This window comes from Podarcis pityusensis (genome assembly GCF_964106645.2).
Source record: "Podarcis pityusensis genome assembly, chromosome: 16".
NCBI classification, from domain to species: Eukaryota; Metazoa; Chordata; class Lepidosauria; order Squamata; family Lacertidae; genus Podarcis; species Podarcis pityusensis.
In genome coordinates, this window is record NC_138041.1 from 41,833,117 (window position 1) to 41,841,845 (window position 8,729).

Below are 8,729 nucleotides of genomic sequence, written 5' to 3' on the forward strand. Positions count from 1 at the left end.
CCTGTTGTCATCATATTGAAATTAACCCCCCCCCCATGTTTGTAGAAAAGAGAAAATGTGTGACTGTCTCTGTAGGCACAAGTGCGGCACAGAACTGAATGATAGGCAGGGACATGTCTATAAAGCTATAGCAGGACTTGGTGACTTTCCTGGTTACTTTGAACTCTTCTTACTTGCAGACACAAGGAGAGTGGGGCAGAGAGAGAGGGAGGGAGAGGGCTCCAGACTAGGGTGGTCAGGAGGGCCATTTGTTAGGGGCCCAAAGCAGCCGAGGGCCCCTTGCCCTGAGAGTGCTGCCCTTTCTACTTTGCACAGAAGAAGCTCAGGTGCTGCCAAAGATAATGATCCATTTGTATGTCCTGCCTCTTCCAGGTTAAGAGGTCCACTCAAGGTGCTCTGGAGCCAGCATTGCCCACTCGGATTGGTGTTGCAGATGCAACCCGCTTTTGTGTGGGCTTGTGTCATAACTGCGTGTCTTGGGGTGGGTGGAGGAGGAGCCCAGCTGACTGCTGCTGAGAAACAGCACTCATGCTGCTGAGAAGGGGAATCTCTTGCTCCTTGTGGCTCCAAGCCCCCCCACCTCCCTGCTCAGCATCTGACTGACCTTGTCCTTCTTCCCTCCCTCCCTCCCCACCACAGAGAATCTCTCTCCCGCCTGGGTGTTTTGGGAGAGCAAGGAGCAGCTAGCAAGCCAGCCAGCCACAAAATGAACTTCCCAGACCGAGGTGAGCGCCTGGCTGCCGTAATGGATGTGCTGCCATGTGCTGGCAGTGGGCGCATGAATCCTTGATGGCTCTGCCGTCGTGTTCCCCCTGTTCTTCCCCCCTCCATTTTGTGAGATTAATATTTGATCATGCTCAAAAGCTACCAGAAGCCATTTGGAGCCGGCTTGGTTATTGGCACGGAGGCCCAGCGGAGCATTGAGAGGGAGGCTGCTGTGCAGGGGGGCGGGGGGGGGGACTGTGAGCCAGAGGGTCTGGCTGGGCAGAGGTATTTGAGTGGGGGTCCCACTTTCTCACGGAGGAGGCTCTAGTCTTGGCTCAGACGGGGGCTCCAGGAGTGGTTCCCTCCAAGGGGGTCATCAGCAACTCTTCATTTTGGGTAGGGCTGGGGAAATGTTGTCCCTCTTGTTATAAGAAAATTTCTGCTCCTTTATCCCTTATGGGGTATCCAAGAGCCCATACAGAGAGAGTCCTTATGTAGGTTCTCTATTGGTACGAGAATATTGAGAAGCAAAGCAGTTAGTGAACATGACCTTTATTAAACTGTTGCAACAGGGTCCTCCATCCCCCCCCCCCACAGGGAGGAAGGAGAGGAACCCAGAACAATGGTGCACAAGCTCTTATATTGTTATTGTTTAGTTGTTTAGTCGTGTCCAACTCTTCATGACCCCATGGACCAGAGCACGCCAGGCACTTCTGTCTTCCACTGCCTCCCGAAGTTTGGTCAAACTCATGCTGGTAGCTTCGAGAACACTGTCCAGCCATCTCGTCCTCCGTCGTCCCCTTCTCCTTGCGCCCTTCATCTTTCCCAACATCAGGGTCTTTTCCAGGGAGTCTTCTCTTCTCATGAGGTGGCCAAAGTATTGGAGCCTCAGCTTCACAATCTGTCCTTCCAGTGAGCAGTCAGGGCTGATTTCCTTAAGAATGGATACGTTTGATCTTCTTGCAGTCCATGGGACTCTCAAGAGTCTCCTCCAGCACCATAATTCAAAAGCATCAATTCTTCGGCGATCAGCCTTCTTTATGGTCCAGCTCTCACTTCCATACATCACTACTGGGAAAACCATAGCTTTTACTATACGGACCTTTGTTGGCAAGGTGATGTCTCTACTTTTTAAGATGCTGTCTAGGTTTGTCATTGCTTTTCTCCCCAGAAGCAGGCGTCTTTTAATTTCGTGGCTGCTGTCACCATCTGCAGTGATCATGGAGTCCAAGAAAGTAAAATCTCTCACTGCCTCCATTTCTTCCCCTTCTATTTGCTAGGAGGTGATGGGCCCAGTGGCCATGACCTTCGTTTTTTGATGTTGAGCTTCAGACCATATTTTGCGCTCCCTCAATAAAAGGTTCTTTAATTCCTCCTCACTTTCTGCCATCAAGGTTGTGTCATCTGCATATCTGAGGTTGTTGCTATTTCTTCTGGCATATAAGTTAAATAAGCAGGGAGACAATATACAGCGTTGTCGTACTCTTTTCCCAATTTTGAACCAATCAGTTGTTCCATATCCAGTTCTAACTGTAGCTTCTTGTCCCACATAGAGATTTCTCAGGAGACAGATGAGGTGATCAGGCACTCCCATTTCTTTAAGAACTTGCCATAGTTTGCTGTGGTTGACACAGTCAAAGGCTTTTGCATAGTCAATGAAGCAGAAGTAGATTTCTTTCTGGAACTCTCTAGCTTTCTCCATAATCCAGCGCATGTTTGCAATTTGGTCTCTGGTTCCTCTGCCTCTTCTAAATCCAGCTTGCACTTCTGGGAGTTCTCGGTCCACATACTGCTTGAGCCTTCCTTCTAGAATTTTAAGCATAACCTTTCTAGCGTGTGAAATGAGTGCAATTGTGCGGTAGTTGGAGCATTCTTTGGCACTGCCCTTCTTTGGGATTGGGATGTAGACTGATCTTCTCCAATCCTCTGGCCACTGCTGAGTTTTCCAAACTTGCTGGCATATTGAGTGTAGCACCTTAACAGCATCATCGTTTAAAATTTTAAATAGTTCAGCTGGAATACCATCACTTCCACTGGCCTTGTTATTAGCAGTGCTTTCTAAGGCCCATTTGATTTCACTCTCCAGGATGTCTGGCTCAAGGTCAGCTCTTATATAGACTTTTGCAATTGCCTACCCTGTAGGGGTGGCGCTGTGGGTAAAACCTCAGTGCTTAGGACTTGCCGATCGTATGGTCGGCGGTTCGAATCCCTGCGGCGGGGTGAGCTCCCGTCTTTCGGTCCCAGCTCCTGCCCACCTAGCAGTTCGAAAGCACCCCTAAGTGCAAGTAGATAAATAGGGACCGCTTTATAGCGGGAAGGTAAACGGCGTTTCCGTGTGCTGCGCTGGTGCTGGCTCGCCAGAGCAGCTTCGTCACGCTGGCCATTGACCCGGAAGTGTCTTCGGACAGCGCTGGCTCCCGGCCTCTTAAGTGAGATGAGCGCACAACCCTAGAGTCGGACACGACTGGCCCGTACGGGCAGGGGTACCTTTACCATTTTACCCTGTAGCTCAAGACCCCCCCCCCAAACATCATACATACATCACAGAAAGGGTGGTCTACAGCAGAAATCCTGTCTAGCAGGATACTGATAATGGTCACTTGATTGGTTTATCTGGGCAGCCTGGCCATTCCTTTTGAGATGCTAAATACTTAGTTCCTGAATCCATGCCACAGGCTCACCCTATTCATGCACAATACACCCTATTCATGCACAATATACTCTTAAGACAGGATTTGTGAGCAAAGAGACAATGGGAAGATTTTTCCCATTTCCTTCCTCACTGCAGAGAATATTTGAGGTCACTGGAAGAGTCAAAATGGCTTCAGGATTGCTCTCCTGTAGTATTTCAAAAACATGGTTTATATACTTACGCATCCGTTTGCCTTGTACATTTATAAACATTTCATTTATATATATGTGAGACCTTTGAATTCCTATAACAACCCCCCCCCCCGGGGGTATAATTTGTACTAAAAAAAATTGCCCCACAAATAATAACCATGTTTTGTAAATGGATGCTTTTGTGTTAACCTGAAGAAACTTGCATGTCAGACCTCTTAAGGCTATTTACAAGTGAAGCAGTGCGCATAGGTGGACATGGGATATTACATTCAAAACACAAAACACATTGCGTTCTTTTACTCAATTACTTGGGTGAAACATTTTCTCAGTAGTGTTCTATTCTTTTCACTCAGCAGGAAGGTCCAAAAATGATTGGAAAATGCAGTTTGTTTTGTTTCTGCCTTTTTTGTGTTCTCAGATGTCAAAGTTAGCCTCCTGGCCCTTGTACGTTCAGCATACTCACAGCAACAACCCGTCATAATGCATCCCTGGTTAGGGCTTGCAGTGATGGACCTTAAGGAGTATCTCATGTAGCAAGGTGGCAACATTCCCTGGAGAGAAATGCCCCATCTGGACCATCCATGGGGTTATACTTTGGCTTTGGTCCTGGGCTCAAGCGGTGTGTTGCACAATTGCTATTAAAGGAACCAAAGAAAGCTAATTGCACTTGGGATACATTTGTCCAATTAGAACTGAGCCCAGTTAGAATTTATATAGCCCCATGGTTCTCTTTTTTTTTAATAATAATTTTTATTAAGTTTTCCATTTTAACAATCCAATCAAATCACATTAAATATTCCAAATTATGCAAATACAAATCATAAAGTCCAAATATTTTGCTAAATTATAAATTTTTGTTGGGGCTTCCCATGCTTCAAGTTCAGCGGGGTCCAATCATCTTATGTTTCTACTGCTTTGAGTGTCCAATAGTTCCTTCTTTAAATGTTCCTGCTGTTATCCTCCTTTCTTTCATAGCCTCTGAGTTGTTTCCACAGGCGAGCTGAAATGAGCAATAATATGCTTCTGTGTGAACTCTGTGTGACTCTCCTTTTTTCCCCTTCAGCTGGTAAGTCTTTTATTTGCAGTACAGTGGTGCCCCGCAAGACGAATGCCTCGCAAGACGAAAAACTCGCTAGACGAAAGGGTTTTTCGTTTTTTGAGGTGCTTCGCAAGACGAATTTCCCTATGGGCTTGCTTCGCAAGTCGAAAACGTCTTGCAAGTTTGTTTCCTTTTTCATAAAACCGTTAATACCCAGGGTGCATTGCTTGAAGAGGTGCAGTTGTGACTTGACTTCGAGGAGCAACTCATAGCACGCGGTGTGGTAGCCTTTTTTGAGGTTTTTGAAGACTTTGGTGATTTTTGAAGCTTTTCCAAAACTTCTTTTGCAGCCATTTGGTAAGTTAAACTTTTAAAACTTTTTTGGGGGTTTTTGGATTTTGGGTTGGGGTGTTTGGAATTCAAGGACTTGGTGTTGGGGAGGGGTTTGCAAGAATCTGGAAGCTTGTGTGGTTTTTTTTTCCTGCTTTTTTCTGAATTTTTGTGACCATTGGGCCACTCTGTTGTTTTTTTTAAAAAAAATTCTGGGTTTGAATTTCTGTGTGGTGGGTGGCTGGGTGCTTTTGAATTTTTTGGATGTGAAGCACTGATTTTTTTTTTTTTTTGGTTTGAGCAGGTAGGAGCTGTGCTGCCATGGGACCCAAGAAGACTGCTGCTGCAGAGGCCGGCGAGGGGAAGAAGGAGAAAGTTACGCTGGAAATGAAGAAGGAGATCATCCGGAAGCACGACGGTGGAATGCGTGTGACAGACCTCGCCAGGGAGTACGGGAGGAATCCATCGACCATCGGGACCATCCTGAAGATGAGGGAGAAGATCCTTGCGACTGATGCAGCCAAGGGAGTCACCAGGATCGTGAAGAACCGCCCAGCTGTTCTGGAGAAGGTGGAGAAGTTGCTGCTCATCTGGTTAGAAGAGAAGCAGCGTGCAGGGGACACAGTGACTGAGGCCGTCATTTGTGAGAAGGCCAAGGCCTTGCACGCAGACCTCGTCCGGGAACAGCCAGGAACCTCAGGCGAGCCAGAAGTCTTCAAGGCAAGCAGAGGCTGGTTTGACCGGTTCAAGACAAGATCTGGAATCCACAGCGTGGTCAGGCATGGAGAGGCTGCCAGTTCTGATGTTTCTGCGGCTGAAGACTTTGCAGCGGAGTTCCTGGAGGTTGTGAAGATGGAGGGCTACGTTCCACAGCAGGTCTTCAACTGCGAGGAGACTGGGCTGTTTTGGAAGAGGATGCCCAAAAGGACTTTCATCACACAGGAGGAGGCCAAGTTGCCCACAAGCCCATGAAGGACCGTCTGACCCTGCTCTTTTGTGCCAACGCAAGCGGCGACCTGAAGATCAAGCCCCTGCTGGTGTACCACTCAGAGAACCCACGGGCCTTCAAGAAACACAAGGTTGACAAGGAGCAGCTGAGTGTCATGTGGCGATCCAACAGTAAGGCTTGGGTCACACGTGTGCTGTTTGTGGACTGGGTCAATCTTGCTTTTGGCCCTGCTGTCAAACAGTACCTGCTGGACAATGACCTGCCGCTGAAGGCTTTGCTTCTGATGGACAATGCTCCTGCTCATCCTAAAGGCCTTGAGGAGGACTTGTTGGAGGAGTTCAGCTTCATCAGCATCATGTTCCTGCCGCCTAACACCACGCCACTGCTCCAGCCGATGGATCAGCAGGTCATCGCCAATTTCAAAAAACTCTACACCAAGGAGCTTTTCAGGCGATGCTTCGAGGTGACTGATTGCACCACCATCACCCTGAGGGAATTCTGGAAGGACCACTTCTACATCGTCACCTACTTGAAGATGATCACCACGGCCTGGAACGGGATCAGCCAGAGAAATTTGAATTGCGCTTGGCGCAGCCTGTGGCCGGACTGTGTGGCACCAAGTGACTCTGATGCACCAGAGTCAACAGTGGTGCAGGACATTGTTGCCTTGGGGAGGACCATGGGCCTGGAGGTCACAGAGGAGGACATCAGCGAGCTGGTGGAGGAGCACGACCACGAGCTGACCACCCAGGAGCTGGTCAAACTGCAGGCAGAGGCTGCGCAGGAGCAGGCCTCGCTGGAAGAGGAGGAAGCAACTGAGGAACGGCTGTCCTCCAAAGAACTGAGGGACATTTGCCTGAAGTGGAAGGATGTGCAGGCTTTTGCACAGCGGCACCACCCTGACAAGCACATGGCACATGACCTTACGAACACTTTTGATACGAGGGTCATGTCGCCTTTCAGGGAGGTGCTGAAAAGGCAGATGAAGCAGCAGACCATGGACAGGTTCTTCAGCAAGAAGCAAAGAGTGGAAGAGGAACCTTCTTCGAGTTGTCCCCCAGAGTCTTAGAAAATGTACTGTACACTTTGTTGATTTTTAAATGTTTTTCTGTCATGTTTAGAAACTTAATTTATTGTTCCTTCAATTTTTGAAATGCTCTTTACAGTATGTGTGATTTTAAAGAGCACTTAATAAACTCTTGTTGTACCAAATTTGGCTTTGTTTGGACTTTTTTTGACCATAGGAACGCATTAATTGAATTTCAATGCATTCCTATGGGATTTCGTGCTTCGCAAGACGAAAAATTCGCTAGACGAAAAAACTCGCGGAACGAATTAATTTCGTCTTGTGAGGCACCACTGTATGCCCTCACATGCTGGTGTTTATGTCGAATCAATCCAAAAGTCCTTCTCTGGTGGCAGACGCCATCTTCTCTCAATTCCGATGAAATAAAATCTAGGCGTTTGCTCATTAATTTTCTCAGACAGGTTGCACCAAACATTAGTCTTTCCAGAGGAGGTTTGCCAAATCGGACTTGAAATACAGATATAATAACAAAGTAAGAGCTCGCCTCTCCCTATGACTATTAATCTCTGCAACTCAGTCTGTCTCATAATGGCGGATCCTGATTAAAGGTGCGTCACAGAAGAGTCTTTTATCTTCTTCCAAGTATTTCAAAGAACAAAGGCTTTAGTTAATATTATTATTTCCACACAGTTTATATTTTCCGATCTCACTTGCTATAAGTAAATGTAGACGGTTCTTCGGGGGGAGGGGCTTGTTAGGTATTATCATAGTAGAAAAAGAAAAAGTTTTATCCCCCCCCTTTCCGTTCCGTTGCAACATACCGGTTTAGATGTTATTCTTTGATGTTATCTTTCTTCCTCCCGTCATTCTTGACACCTCAGTGGCTGTAGTTGGCAGATTAACTACCCTTTCTTCGCCCGAAGCATGTCCAAAATTCTTAAATCCAATCTTTATCTTAAGAAATGAAACTTGAAGCGCTCATAGAGACAGCGTCCAGGAGATCCGAACTCCCTCGAGGGCTTTCCATCCAGTGCTCCCACCCCCTCCTTCTTTACGAACTCGGGGGTGGTTTGTGGGCAGCTGCGGATGAGACTGCATCTTCCCTTCCACCGGGAAGTATTTGGGAGGCTGATTACTCCCATCTCAGCCTCTAAATTACCTCGTGGGAGCTGGAGAGATGGTATTGTTGGCCATCTTACGTGGCGCCCCTAGCAGAGCCCCCTAGCCCCATGGTTCTCAACCCTTCAAACCAACCTGTTAAAAACCATTCTAAAAAGTGCAGTTGTCTAAATTAGTCAATTTAACTCTATATGGGATCATTCCTGCTAAATCAAAACATATACCCTTCCTGTTATCTGGTCTTTCCTGGATCCTGAAGCTTCTCCATGGTAAAACAAATTAAAACAATTTAAAAATGGGTAGAGGAGGTTTGCACACTGAAGAGGTGGGATGAGGAAATGTGGTCATAAATTGATCTAATCTAAATATTGAACTACACAATAGCCTGATCTATTAGAAAGCATAAAGTGCATGAGAATCCTCCATGCCATTGGGGTGTAAGCCAAACCCTTCTACTGTTCATAAAAAGGCAAAGCTAAAGGACCCCTGACCGTTAGGTCCAGTCGCGGATGACTGGGGTTGCGCGCTCATCTCTATAGGCCGAGGGAGCTGATGTTTGTCCACAGACAGTTTTTTCCAGGTCATGTAGCCAGCATGACAAAACCACTTCTGGCGAACCAGAGGAACGCACAGAAACGCCATTAACCTTCCCGCCAGAGCGGTACCTATTTATCTACCTGCACTGGCTTGCTTTCGAACTGCTAGGTTGGCAGCGG